Source organism: Euprymna scolopes, chromosome 3, assembly GCF_053919585.1.
Source record: "Euprymna scolopes isolate OS-2025 chromosome 3, ASM5391958v1, whole genome shotgun sequence".
NCBI lineage: Eukaryota > Metazoa > Mollusca > Cephalopoda > Sepiida > Sepiolidae > Euprymna > Euprymna scolopes.
In genome coordinates, this window is record NC_136484.1 from 180691861 (window position 1) to 180706811 (window position 14951).

The following is a 14951-nucleotide window of genomic DNA, read 5'->3' on the forward strand; positions in this document are numbered from 1 at the left end:
GCTTCGAAGCGTTTTTTCGTGGTTTCAGTAAATTCTCTCTTAGCTGTCGCTATTTCTTTTCTTAACGTTACTTCTAGCTTCTATGTACTTCTGTTTGTCTGAACTGGACTTATGTCGGTTAAATCTGCGGTATGCAGTTGCGCAAGTAGAAGTAAACCATTGGGGAGAGTAGGGCTTGCTATAAATATCCGCATGGGAATATGTGCTTCCATTGCTGTTTTGAACCATTCAGTGGTCTCATTTGCGCACTGTTCAGCAGGAAGAGAAAAAATATTTCCCCATGGGGCATCTCTGATAAGATCTCTGATGGCTTCCCAGTCAGCCATTTTATAATATCTCGTTGTTTTGAGCGCTGGCTCTTCAGTTTTGGGTCTAGAATTTAGGGTGATTTCTACCATTATCACTGCATGATCAGCGTTCCCGAGTGGTCTGTCAGCATTTGTTGTTCAATCCTCGGGAACTGTAGTCAGAAACAGATCTAGAAGTTATGCTTGTTGTTCTTGCTGGTCAGGGAAACGGGTTGGAAACGTAACAATTTGTGATAGGGAGTGAGATATAGCTAAACTAAACTATGTGTTGTGCTGCATCTGTGTAAGTAGAGAATCGAAGCCAGTTTTTGTGGTGAACATTAAAGTCACCAAATACATGTATTGTGCGCTAGTGTCGAGGGAGAGTGCTTTGTTTATGCTGTCGGAGACTTTGTTTATTATGGTGCAGTCCTGGGTCGAGGGAGACCGGTAGAGAAAATAAAAGTAGCTAATGTTGTGTTGTATGTTTAGTCTAAAGCACATAAAGTCTTGATCCTCCGTTTCTATGTTTGTTTCTCTAGCCAGGGGGAGGGTGTTACGAATGTTGACTCCAAGTCCGTGCATATGTCTGTCAGAGTCCTTACGGCAGAGTGAGAGATAGCCAGGCATGTTAAAGTAGTTAGAGGGGATGGAGGAGTGTAGGTTAGTCTCGCTTAGTGCTAAGATATCCGGGGTATTTGTTAGGAGAAATGCTTCAACATCATTTAAATTAGTTCTAAGCCCACGGATGTTAGTGAATGCAAGCTTCAAGGGAGGAGACAAGTTGGATTTGTTTGTCCCTAGGTCTGGTTTAAGCTTATTTTTTATTGTACTGCCATCATCTATTTAAAGAGTTTCAGTTAGGTGAAGGGGAGCTGAACAAGAGGTTATGCAGGGTACAGACATGCAACACAAGTAGACCATTAGCTGAGTTTTCTTCAACTAGGACTGTGGCATCGGGAAAGCCCATCGGGGATGAGTGCAGGGTCCCATTCCATACGCGGCATGGCATTACAAGCATCCCGATTTTATACAACTGTGAATGGAGCAGCCGCTCTAAGCGCTACCAAAGAGTTAGGGTACCTGTACTACTAGTCGGAAACAATAGCCAGCAACTGTCAATCCGGTACCCTCAGCCCATTAGAAGAAGATCACCATAATCTAATTGCACAGGCATGCGTGGTACTCAAGCACTCCCAAGTGCCCAGTTATGAGGGCTGGGATGTGTCGGGAGTGGGGGACCGGCATTCAATGCCCTAGACAAGAAATAAGATCTACCACTAAGTGTTTTGTCGATTCACTTGTGATGGTGTCTCTGCGCCTGACTAATAGGAAAAGAAGGAATATGGAAGCCGGCGATAGACAGAGCCTATCTACTCCTTAAGCAATTAAGGTTTGCAGACCGGTAATTTGCTTGAGTCGCCAGCTCCTTTGGTGTAGTTTCAGAGTTTCCTTCTCCTAGATAGGTGATCTGGGAAGATCTACTGGGTCCATCAGCCCTGAGAGGTTTTGCTACGCGCCTGGGTCCTACTCCAGGTATTTCTGCGACCCCGCGTGGTTAGTTAATGTTACAGGTTTAGTTTATCGAGGTTGTATATCTAATGAATAGTTACACTGCTCAAAGTGATTATGGGTATGCAGTGGAAGCATTTTTGTGGGAAGGCTTGTTAGAAAAGCGTTAGTGCGGATAAAGACTTTTGCCTTAGGTTTTTCCATTTTTTTAAAACTTTATGTTAGTTAAGGTTCAAACTAACGTTATAGTTTGAGTAGGTATTAGGAATTGAGCTAAGAAATTTTGCCTAGTCACTGTATATTTAGGTTTACGAAGGTTACGGTGTAGGTGCGGTACACTCAGGGTATAACTGGAGGTACATTTTAAGTTATGGTGTATTTCGTATGTATAATTAAGTAAATAGATATTTTGGCAAGTTTTCAGTAGATTCAAATAGAAGTTGTGTCAGCGTTTCTACTATTGAGGGGGAGATAATTTCAGTTTTCATTTAAGAGTCATAGAGTGTTTTGCATGACAGGGAGTATCGGATTTGGTTTAGTATTGTTTGTTGCAAAACCATCTAGAAAGAGGTAATTGTTATGTAATGAAGATCGCTTTGCGTCCGAGTGCACACTTTGGCTGGTAAGTACCAAACCGGATAGGAATTAACTCTAATGCATGTCAGGGGTAGAAATGTATAGATGTTTAGTGAAGACTGTTAGGCGGTTAGTATGTGAAAGTTAGGAGCTTGAGGTGAAGGATTCCACTACTAAGGCGTATGTATAATGTAGGGTTTTAGTGGCAGCTAGAGGGGGAGCAGATTGTTAGCTTTCAAGGGTCGGGGTTATCTACTTATAGAAGACAATAAAGTTTCATTTGGATTTAGAGTTTAAAGTATTGGGAGAAAAGAATAAAATCTTCCTTTCTTTTCCCCTATTTTGCATGAAGGTTAGACATAGGCAGTCATCTTGTAGGTAAAGAGAAACAATTATTTCGTCGTGATTCGGAATTCATATTTTTAGGCAGTCATTAAGGTTGGGGATAAAACATCGTATCTATTCAGAAAAAAAGTCCTAGTGCCGCAGCTAATATCACTGTAAATTTCAGTTACAATTATGGTAACAGGTAATTACAAGCTATATCCGGTGGTTTCGTAGAGATATCAACAAGGCCTCTTTATTAATACAAGCGAGCATAGGGTAATTGTAGTTTTTATCACTTCTACAATAGAAAAATAAATCCACGTCTGTGCTAATTTCGGAAAATTTATCCGGCCTTATGCTATTTTATCTCTAGCCTTAGTACAGAGCGTGGAATTATTTTAGCTGGAAGAGAACGTGATTGAGTTTTGCTTGGGGGGGGGTGAATTACAAAAGATAACCCTCCACCGTATTGTACACTGATACTCTATGGTTGAATGGGATTCATATCTTATTTACCTCTGCACTCCATTTTAAAAAGGAAGTGTCCTCTATAGTATCATATCCGACCGAATAGTTAATTGTAGTCATAGACCGATTCATACCATCTAAAAAATTCCAACAAAACCCTAACAGCCAGCCATGGTTCTCCTCAGAATATGCTGCTGCTATCGCGCACAGAAATCACTTTTTCCATAGCTACCAACGTAATAGATGCACTGAGACTAAAACTGCTTTCAGGACTGCCAGCAACCACTATAAAAGAGTAATAAAAAATGCAAAAGAGCTATATACCCAGTCAGTTAAATCCAAGGTAGCTGATCAGCGGCTTGGTTCCCACCAATTTTGGCAAATAACAAATAGGATCCTGAACAGAAGTGCGCCTTCCATCCAAACCATTATCAATGGACCAGAGGTCATCTCGTCAGCGTCAGACAAGGCCAAACTATTAGCAAAGAACTTTGCAGCTAATTCTACCCTATGTGACGAAGGCCAGCAACTCTCCATATTTCCTCCTATAACACAGAACACGCCAGGTAACATACAGATATCCGTGCATAAGGTCACCAAGCTAATCAAGACCCTTGATTCCAGTAAAGCAACTGGCGCTGACGTCATCCCAATTATAGTATTAAAAAAGCTTCAACCAGAACTTGCTCCCATACTTACGAAACTGTTTAAGCGCTGCCTTAAGGAGAAGTGCTTTCCGACTCCCTTGAAGACCTCATCAATATGCCTTGTATTAAACAATTCAGGTGATAAGTCATCTCCCTCTCAGTACAGACCAATAAGTCTCCTGTGTGTTATGAGTAAGTTGCTGGAATCCATATTAAATAGAGAAATAGTCAACCACCTCAGCGGGAATAACCTTCTTAGTGACACACAATATGGTTTCCGCTCTGCAAGATCTACCGCAGATGTGCTGACGGTTATATCTCACAGGATTAGTGAATCTCTTGACAAAGGCTACCTTTTCTGTGCAATTGCTCTTGACATATCAAAGGCCTTCGACAAGGTATGGCATAAGGGTCTACTTCACAAGATTTCCAGCTACGGTATAACTGGAAATGTTTTCTCAATCATTAAATCATTTCTCTCCGATAGGCTCATAAGAGTAGTAGTCGAGGGACAAAAATCGGAGACCTGCATTATTAGTGCTGGAGTCCCTCAGGGGTCAATCCTGGGTCCAACTCTCTTCCTGATCTACATCAATGACCTCCCTAAACACATACTTAAATCGTTCGTTGACATCTATGCTGATGGCATGACCATCTACGGCAACACATCAAAGGCTGTAAATGGCAAAGTTCTCTCTGATTCTCTCTCCTCTGATCTCGAGCGCGTAGTTCAGTAGGGGAAGATGTGGCTGGTTACCTTTAATGCATCATAAATCAAATTCCTATCCTTACATCATCAACGCTCTAATCCCCATCTGACATCAATTGGGATGGATGGCTCTCGTCTGGGAGAGGCCCCGTGTTTTGACAAGCTTCTGAGTTTGACCTTTACTCCTGATCTGAAATGGAACACGTACATAAAGTCTATTGCCAAGGTCGCTGGAAAGATGGTGGGATCCTTCTACCGCTCCAGAAGATATCTCACTGCTGATGCAATTCTCTATCTATATAAAAGCCAAGTACGTCCAAGGATGGAATACTGCTGCCATATCTGGGCAGGAGCTGCTAAAAACAGCCTATCCTGCCTTGACAGAGTACAAAATAGACTTCGTGGCTTAGTGGGGGATTCCCTTTTCTCTACCCCACAACCTCTCTCCTACAGAAGAGACGTTGCGAGCCTATCCTTGTTTTATCGTTATTTCTATGGCAGGTGCTCGTCTGAGCTCCAATCTCTCGTCCCCCTCGCCAATCTTTCACGAAAAAAAACCGTCTAGCTAGAATCCACTGTGAAAAATTTCCCCCACTCTTTATCTGTGTCTAAATCAAAACGTGGATTCCATGAACAAAGCTTCTTTCGTAGAACTGCACGCCTGTGGAACTCTGTTCCGTCTGCCTGCTTACCACCTGACTACAACTTGGATGTCTTCAAGTCCAACGTTAACAAACTCCTAATGAACCGCCCCCTTAAGTAAACACTTCATCAAATACTAACGTAATGTACTTGCAATAACCCTTATCCCTGAGTGGCTTCCGGGCCCTGATAAGTGGTGACCACTGTGTAAAAAAAAAAAAAATAACCAGAGAAAAGACAAATGCATATATAAATTAAAATACACATAATTACAAAATCAAATAAGAAATTTAAAAGAGAAGAAATGACAGAGTTACTATTTTTTAGGACTACGGTGATTTGGAATAATACTTATCTTTGGGGCACGCTCGACAGCACTTATAGTATCCCGGCTAAGCAAATTTTGAGGAGGGGGTTAGTGATTTCTTGGAACGGATATTGTATTTGTTCTATTTTTATCTTCCGAGTTCTACGCACATGTGTGTATATGTTAATTTTACATTTTTTTTTATATTGTTACATGTAGGTAGATATAAGTGTTGAAATAATATTGAATGGTGCTTTCTAAAGTAGAATTCAGGAGCCAACATTTTACATGCAACATGTAAATATATCATTGTTTGGATATGAGGGAAGAACTATTTAAAAAGAGGAATAATCGATTAAGTTAATTGAAAGATTCGTAATGCGTATAGTAGATTATATAAGAGATTAGGTAAGATTGAGTACGTTTGATAAAAGATATATAAAGTAGGTATTATTTTTATTGCCTAATGTTAAATTATCTATTCTATTTCCAATTGGTTTTATTTAAACTTTCTATTGTGCTTGAATTTTGAGACCAATTTATTTTACGTTTAGGGAAAGTCATTATTTAAACTGCCTCGGAGATGCAAAGATTACAAAATTTAGACCCAGGTATGTATGATTCTGCTTTTTTTAGTATACCCATTAAATTGAATAAAGATACTTCCTTAGTGTAAGGTTTTTAATTAAGGTTTTTAATTAAGGTGTTTAAGTAAGGTTTTTAATTAAGATTTTTATTAAGGTTTTTAATTAAGGTTTTTAATTAAGGTTTTTATTAAGATTTTTAATAATGTTTCATTTTTTTTATTCTGTGTATTTCCGTTTTTTAACAGATTTAAGTGGCTTGAGGTTCTCAGTTTTATAAAATTAGAAGTTGCGCCTATATATGTTAGAGTTTTTAATCAAATTTCAATGTTGGTCCATTATTTAAGTGTGCATTTATGTCATTATCTGGATTTTTATTTGAAATCAGATGGTTTTCAATCGAATAAATATCAGTAGAAGAGTCAGATGTATATTGGTCAGTTTGTTGCGAATTAATTATGGAGGAACTATTATAGGAATCATCTTGTAGGCTTTTGCCGTTAAAGTAATCGCATACATTTGGGATATTTTGGTCGGAGTCATTTGGTATTATGTTATATCGATTGGTTTTATGCATGGGCAAGTGTGTCAGCGTACAAGGGTATACAACGTCCTTATGTATACAATGATTATTTAGAGGACATTTCCTCATTTTTGGCAGTTACATTTTTTCATCCGGGTCCTATTGTGGGAAATGGTTTGATCTTCTTTATGTTTATGTTATTGGAAGATATGATTGTTTTCGTTAAATTCGGTTGATTACGATATTTTTCTGGAGGATTTGTTTTAAATGTACTGTACTTATGCATGTATTTAAAAGGGGTTTCTACTATTTTTAAAGATTCCTTTGTTTTTATGTTCGAGTAAAAAGGTGGATAATATCATATAGATTTTTCGCATTAGTTATTTATTTTCCTTATTTAGCTTGTGGTTAAAATTCCCATTATTAAAACATCTTTACGTATTGGCTTTTTTTTACTTTGAATAGATCGTATTATATCATTATTACTTCAGGTCATATTATGGTTAATTACTGGTTCTTAATTATTTACCTTGGGATAGTTTTTGGCTGTATTTTTTATTTTCCGTACATCCCGAATTTCTTAGAGCATTGTTGGAAAAGGTTGAAAATCAATCAAAAGTATTTTTTGTGAACTGAAAGATTTTATATCATTTTATATAGCTGATACGAATTAATTAATTATAGATTTGGGATAAATCGATTGTTTATGCATATAAATTAGATTCAAATTAGGTTTATGGTAAGTGGAGTAAGATTCAGTATTTGAATTCAGAAAAATATAAATAAATTCGATGTTTATATAGGTCCACTTCAATAGATTGGCCATAATTTATAAAAAATGTATATAGTTTCTTGCTGGTAATGTTGTACTGTCTTGTCCTGGCTGGTGAAACAAATAAATCAAGCTTCATCTCTTTATATACCTTTTTGGTAAGGATTTTGAACTCTAGGTTAAGCTCTTTTAATAATAAATCTGATAACTTGGGCAGAGTCCGCTGCGCCTCATTATTATGTCAAATTTATTGAGGGTATCATTTCGTATCCAATATTTCCCATCAAAATGCGTCAAGAGTCACTTTGCTAATATAACTAATTTATTTCCAAGTCAATAATGTCCGAATGTTTCTTTTTGTTTTGTATTTTTGTTTTATTTTTTGCAAATATTAAGACCTTATTTAATAGAATAAGGAAGGTAGATTGATAGTAATTATTTATATCAAATATAATGAAATTCAATCCTTGCTTACCTTAAGTTTTAAGAACCATTTTAGAACAGAGAGCATTGCCAAAGGTGGAATCTAACCTGTTTTTTTTATAGAAGGGATGATTCTATCTTAGATTTTCTTACATATTAAACCTATATCTTAGCTATGTCGCTAATTTGAATATTCATTTCAAATAATTAAATTTTACTTCATAAAATGAACGTCTATATAGGGATATTTTTGCCGATCTTTCACCACCAAACGGTGAGGCAGAATAAATATACAATTAAGAATTTCTAAATGATGATTACTAATTAATCAAGGTGCTATATCGCAAATGATTGGAGTCTACCTACAATAGGGGTTTCTTCAACCAATTTGGAATCCAAAAACATCATCCCATTCTAGGGATAACTATTCGTTTCAGGCACAAAATCACATATCCTTTTTTTGGTTTCAACCCCTCTTTTCGTCATCCACGTCTCTTAAAATTATTTAATATTTAATATATTTTCTATGTGTCTGCTGAATAGCAAAATGGTATTAAATCAGATTTCATATTTTGCTATTGATTTTCTTCTGAGGAGATGAGCCTTTTCGAAAATCCATGGATTAAGGGAATTACTTTGAACTGTATTCTTTGTTCTGATAATATTTTTTTGTTTTGAAAAAATATATATTTTTGAATACGATTTATACATAAAAAATATAAATTTTATTTGCTCTATCTTGTATATTGAGCAATTCGTATTTGTCTAGGAGTGTCTTATATAAAAATATTACAAAAGAGAAATACTTTTTAAAATTTGATACAACAAAATTCAATAATCGGGGATCCATTTTTCTCATTATTCTGATACTTATTAATATATATATATATATATATATACTACTATGGGTAACCGGTGTTGCCTGGGTGGACATGAAGTTCCGTTTGAAGCACACCTGTATACTAATCATTTTCATCATGGGCAACGTGGATACATCCACAACAAAAATAAAAGAGCGGATAAAAACATGCAAATGTAATCGCCTCAAAAAAGAAGTAGGCGGTATCATCTCCACCAGATATTTCGGCAGAAGAGCTGCAAAGAGAAGACACTATTCTCCAGATATTGAGCACTGGAAAGAAAACTCCCCATACAAAAAATAATTAAAAATAAATCATTACAATTTTTGTTTCAATGAAAATAGCACGTGCTATCCCCAAAAAAACCTACCAAGAATTAATTCCAAAAACAATTAAATGACATTTTTCGTCATTTTATATTTTTAATGTCATCCCCCCCCCACCAAAAAAATGAGTTTGTCATATTGTGGGGTTCGTTTTGTTTATAAAATTGTTAGGTGAAACTACAGAATGGTCCCATAAAAAAATATTCAATTCATCGTTATTTTATGTTTCAAATGTAATTCCCGCCCCACCACCCCCCCAAAAATTGTATTTGTCATGTTTTGCTCCCCCTTCGAGCGCCAAACTTGAAAAAATGATAGAGAGAACATGTCTCGTTGAATGCTTTGTAGCCAAAACGTGGGTGCACATTTTACGTTGAATCTATATAGAAAAGTGATTCCCCACGATAAAATATTAATTTTCTTTTTTTTTACAGAGGGATTTAGAACGAACGGGAGTCTAAAAGAGCAAAGGTTAATTTAATGTGTTAATCCTTTAAAGGAACAGTACTCAAAGTACTGTAGATATATAAGCTCAATGGGTATATCTGTCCTACAGCTATATTTCTATGTATGATAAAGATTAATAACTGTAAGTTATGAATCAGTTTCAAATGTGAAAACAAAAACAACATCAAATTTAATGTTAGTGTTTTTTTTAAACTGATTCATAACTAAAATTGTTAATATTTATCCTTTGTATATATATATATATATATATATATATATATATATATATATATATATATATGTGTGTGTGTGTGTGTGTGTGTGTGTGTATATATATATATGTATGCATATATATGTGTGTGTATATATATGTATATATATAGTTAATATAAAGGATAAATATTAACAATTGTTAGTTATGTATGTTATATATATAGATATATATATATATTATTTTTTATATATATATTATATATATATGTGTGTGTGCGTATATATATATATATATGTAAATATGTGTGTGTGTGTGTTAGACAATTTCATATGTTACTGGTGCCATATAACCCAGTATTACCTTACTCATGGTCGAGTCACCGGTGACTAAACTGGTTCTCTCACCAGACTTATTTGGTGAGGAGTTTGGCTAGTCTCCCTGAAGGATTAAAAACAAGACCTTCCAGCGGCCGAATGAGCCCATTTCGGGGTCAACGGCCAACTAGCACCCTGTGTGTTTGTGTGTATGTATGTGTGTGTTGGGGTGGAGAGGGTTCCTGTAAGCCGTGGTGAAGACAACCTATTTAGGAGAAGCAAATCTCTGATTTAAAAAAAAACATAAAGCGGGAGACTAGTACCTACAGTAAGGTGGTCTGCAGTTTAACTTGTTGTTGGCTATCTTGTTCTTGCTTGTTGCTGGATCTCAACATTTTGAACCGAGAGAGAGACTTAGATGTCGTACAAAGTGAAGACTCTGTAACATCGTCTGTGTATAGGTACTTCCTCAGGCATTTGTCTATTAAAATGAACCTGTGGCGATGGAAGTCATTTTTGTGTTCATGGACTTTAGGTATCTCAGGGAGTGGCACTCGCGTGATAAGACGTTGCAATCATATGTATATATATATATATATATATATATATATATATATATATATATATATAGGATCATTAAAGTATTTTTAGAACTTTTAAACTATTATGAAACGTCCTCAGTTACAAAATTATTTTGGCTGTAACTAAATTAATCTCATGCTTATGTCTGTTTATATATATATATATATATATATATATATATATATATGTGTGTGTGTGTGTGTATGTGTGTGTGTGTGTATAAACACACTTTTGTCGTCATTGCTGTGTGTCAATCATCTGTTCGATACCCATTATTCCAAGTGATTTATTCGTGTTTATTGTTTCTAGTACTCCTACAGTTATTTGTAAAAAGATCATGTTTTATTTTACCAAGAAAAACTCCATATATATGCTTCGTCTTACTGCCCGTTTAATCTAAGCCCTATGAACTGCTGGAATAGCGACAGAGTAATTTTAACTGATTATCTTATTACTGACTCCTATTACTTTCTTTCTTTTTGATGAATTAGTTTTTTTCTGTGTGTACTTACTTGGATATTTGTATTTTTATTGTTTTCCAGTGGAGTTTTCTGTTATTTTATACCATATTTGCATGTTCAAAGTACCAATATTGGCATATTATTCTCATTGTTCTAATTTTCCCACTTAATATTACCTGGAGAAGAGAAGAACGTTAACTACATTGTCTTATTATATAATTTACTACATACAATCTTTGTATTGTTATTGTGTGTGTTATAATTATTCACTCACTTACAAAGATCGGTGATGTTCACTGGAGTCTGGGTGACAATAAGGCTTCCTCAGATTTCCCGTAATCCTCACCTCATTCGATAACTTTTGCAAATAAATGTACGCAATCGCAACAGTCGTTTGCCATTGATTTCTCACTGACAGTGATCATTGGTTGTCACTGACATTTTCGTGGCATTAAGCTTCGCCAACCCCCCAGTACACTCCGCACTAATTGAGTGAATGTCTGGTAAGTGCGTTCACTACTCGATCTTTCCATCCTCCTTGACCCGTCGACATTTTCGGATGTAGGGAGAGGAGAGGATTATGTTAAGGGATAGGGTAAGAGACAGGAGAGAGGGAAGGTGATGGTAAGGGGGGAGTAGTGAGCCTACAACTTCGTAGCTTCAGTTTTCTTAATATCATTTTTGTTTTATTTCTCTTGCATTTAATATATACCTGGTTTGCTATTGTCATTCTTGTAGATTAAATTCCGTATTCAAGTATTTTCTTTAAAACTTCCGTTTTTCAGCATTTACTGTCTGTTTCATAGTCTGAGCCGTTGACTCCGATTTCTCCTAGTCTTCTTTTCTAGTTCTTTGAAACTGTTCCTAATGCTCATACAATTATTGGTATTGTGTTGATTTTCTTCAGGACCCATATTCCTTTTAGTGCCCCGTGGTCTGTTGGGATGACAAAACTTAGAATTTGACAGGGTTTTTTTTTTCTTGTTGATTATTATGACGTCCGGTGTCCTAGCTTGGAGGAGTTTAATGCGTGTATCTCCATATCCCAACGTATTTTGTAGTTTTCATTTTCGGCTTGTGTTTGAACCAGTTGCCTGCATGTTCAAGATGCAATTATTATTATTATTATTATTATTATTATTATTATTATTATTATTATTGTTGTTGTTGTTGTTGTTGTTGTTGTTGTTGTTTGGTGTAACAAGTTTTTGTAGATTTTCGACATCATCTGTCTCTTTCGCAAATCTAGTGCATGTATGTCTGATGTTCTCCATACTAGTTTTTCTTCATAACAAGACTTTTATAATAACAGTTCGGCCTCAGATTTTACTTCTTCTACTTCTTCTTTTTCTTCTTCTTATTATTGTTATTATTTATAATAGTATATATCGTAGTTTTTGGAATATTTTTCGTCGTTTCCAATGTTTTTCTTTAAATATGAACATTTCAAGTTAGTCTGCTTATTTCCATTAGTATTTGAATATGAATCGAAATGTCATGTCCCCTATCGATTTAGTATAAAAATGATTTATCTAATATAATTTACGTCATATGTGTCTTTTATAACTTAACTAGATTGATTGATTTTCCTGCTTTTTATACTATAATATAACTAAGCCAATGAAGTGAAATTCTATTATATTCAAAATAAAGCATTTAGCATTGCAGGAAAAAAAAACAGATTCATGTTTTTCAAGTGTTGTAATCGAGTCCAGCAAAACTCATTAATTTATTGGAAGATCCATTATTCCAGAATTCACTGGCAACTCTTTGTTAGCTTTGAAATTGCAAAAGGAAACAACGTTCTTATAAATATTTTGCACTTCATTATTATTTATTTTAAAAACAAACAAAGCGAGCATCAAAAAGCATACAGAACAAAGAAACGCAATAGTTTTAGTGAATCGCAAATTCTGTTTGATGACTTTTATTCAAATGTTAATTTTGTAATAGACAAAATATGCTGAGGGATATTTTTATTCTGCATAAGAAACATGTTTTTCGACGGGGAAAAAAGTAATAAAATTAAAGTCTTCCTAGGGAAATGATACGGTTGTACTTGTCAGTTTGAAGTTATATAATTATATAATTCCGTTTATAATTTTTGTTATATAATTATATAATTGTTTGTTTTCATTTTGAAGTCGTGTTATTTAATGTGTAATTTATATAATTATATAATCATATTCGTTATTTTTAAGGTATAAAATTCAGTAATTGCGTTTCTAATAGTAATTTATGGAATTATAAAATCATATTTTCATTATTAAGTCATAACATTCAGTGATTGAATTTCTAATGATTTATTTATGGGATTATATAATCATATTTTCATTGTGAAGTTATAAAATTGAGTAATTGCATTTCTAATGTTTAATTTTATAATTATATAATCATATTTTTCATTGTTGAGTTATAAAATTCAGTAATTGCATTTTAATGTTGAGTTTTTATAATTATATAATCATATTTTTCATTTATGAGTTATGAAATTCAGCAATTGAATTTTAATGTTGATACTATATAATAAGTTAATCATATTTGTAATTGTTAAGTTATAAAATTAAGCAATTTCCTTTCTAATGTTTAATTTATGTAATTATATAATATTTGTCATTTTAAAGTTATATAATTAAGTAATTGCATTTGTAATTTTGAATTTATATAATTAAGTAATTGCATTTGTAATTTTAAAGTTATATAATTAAGTAATTGCATTTTTAAGTTTGAATTTATATAATTATATAATGATATTTGTCATTGTAAAGTTATAAAATAAAGTAATTGCGTGTCCAATGTTTAATTTATGGAATTATATAATCATATTTTTAATTTTAAAGTTATAACATTCAGTAATTGCATTTCTAATGTTTTATTTATGGAATTATATAATAATATGCTTCATTTTAAAGTTAGAAAATTCAGTAATTGCATTTCTAATTTTTAATTTGCATTTTTTTTACACAGTGATCACGACTTATCAAGGCCCGGAAGCCACTCAGGGATAAGAGTTATTGCAAGTACATTACGTTAGTGTGGAGATTGGATGAAGTGTTTACTTAAGGGGGCGGTTCATTAGGAATTTGTCAACATTGGACTTGAAGACATCCAAGTTGTAGTCTGGAGGGGAGCAGGCAGACGGAACAGAGTTCCACAGGCGTGAAGTTCTAAGAAAGAAGCTTTGTTCATGGAATCCGCGTTTTGATTTAGGCACAGATAAAGAGTGGGGGAAATTTTTCACAGTGGATTCAGCTAGACGGGTGTTTTCCGTGAAAGATTGGCGAGGGGGGACCAGGGATTGGAGTTCAGACGAGCACCTGCCATGGAAATAACGATAAAACAAGGATAGGCTCGCAACGTCTCTTCTGTGGGAGAGAGAATGCAGGGTAAAGAAAAGGGCATCCCCCACTAAACCACGAAGTCTATTTTGTACTCTGTCAAGGCAGGATAGGTGTTTTTAGCACCTCCTGCCAAGATATGGCAACAGTATTCCATCCTTGGACGTACTTGGCTTTTATATAGATAGAGAATTACATCAGTCGTGAGATATCTTCTGGAGCGGTAGAAGGATCCCACCATCTTTCCAGCGACCTTGGCAACAGACTTGATGTACGTGTTCCATTCCATTTCAGATCGGGAGTAAAGGTCAAACCCAGAAGCTTGTCAAAACACGGGGCCTCACCCAAAAGAGAGCCATCCATCACAATTGATGCCAGATGGGGATCAGAGCGTTGATGATGTAAGGATAGGAGTTTGGTTTGGGATGCATTAAAGGTAACCAGCCACCTCTTCCCCCACTGAACCACGGGCTCAAGATCAGAGGAGAGAGAATCAGAGAGAACTTTGTCATTTACAGCCTTTGACGTGTTGCCGTAGATGGTCGTGTCATCAGCATAGATGTCAACGAATGATTTAAGTATGTGTTTAGGGAGGTCATTGATGTAGATCAGGAAGAGAGTTGGGCCTAGGA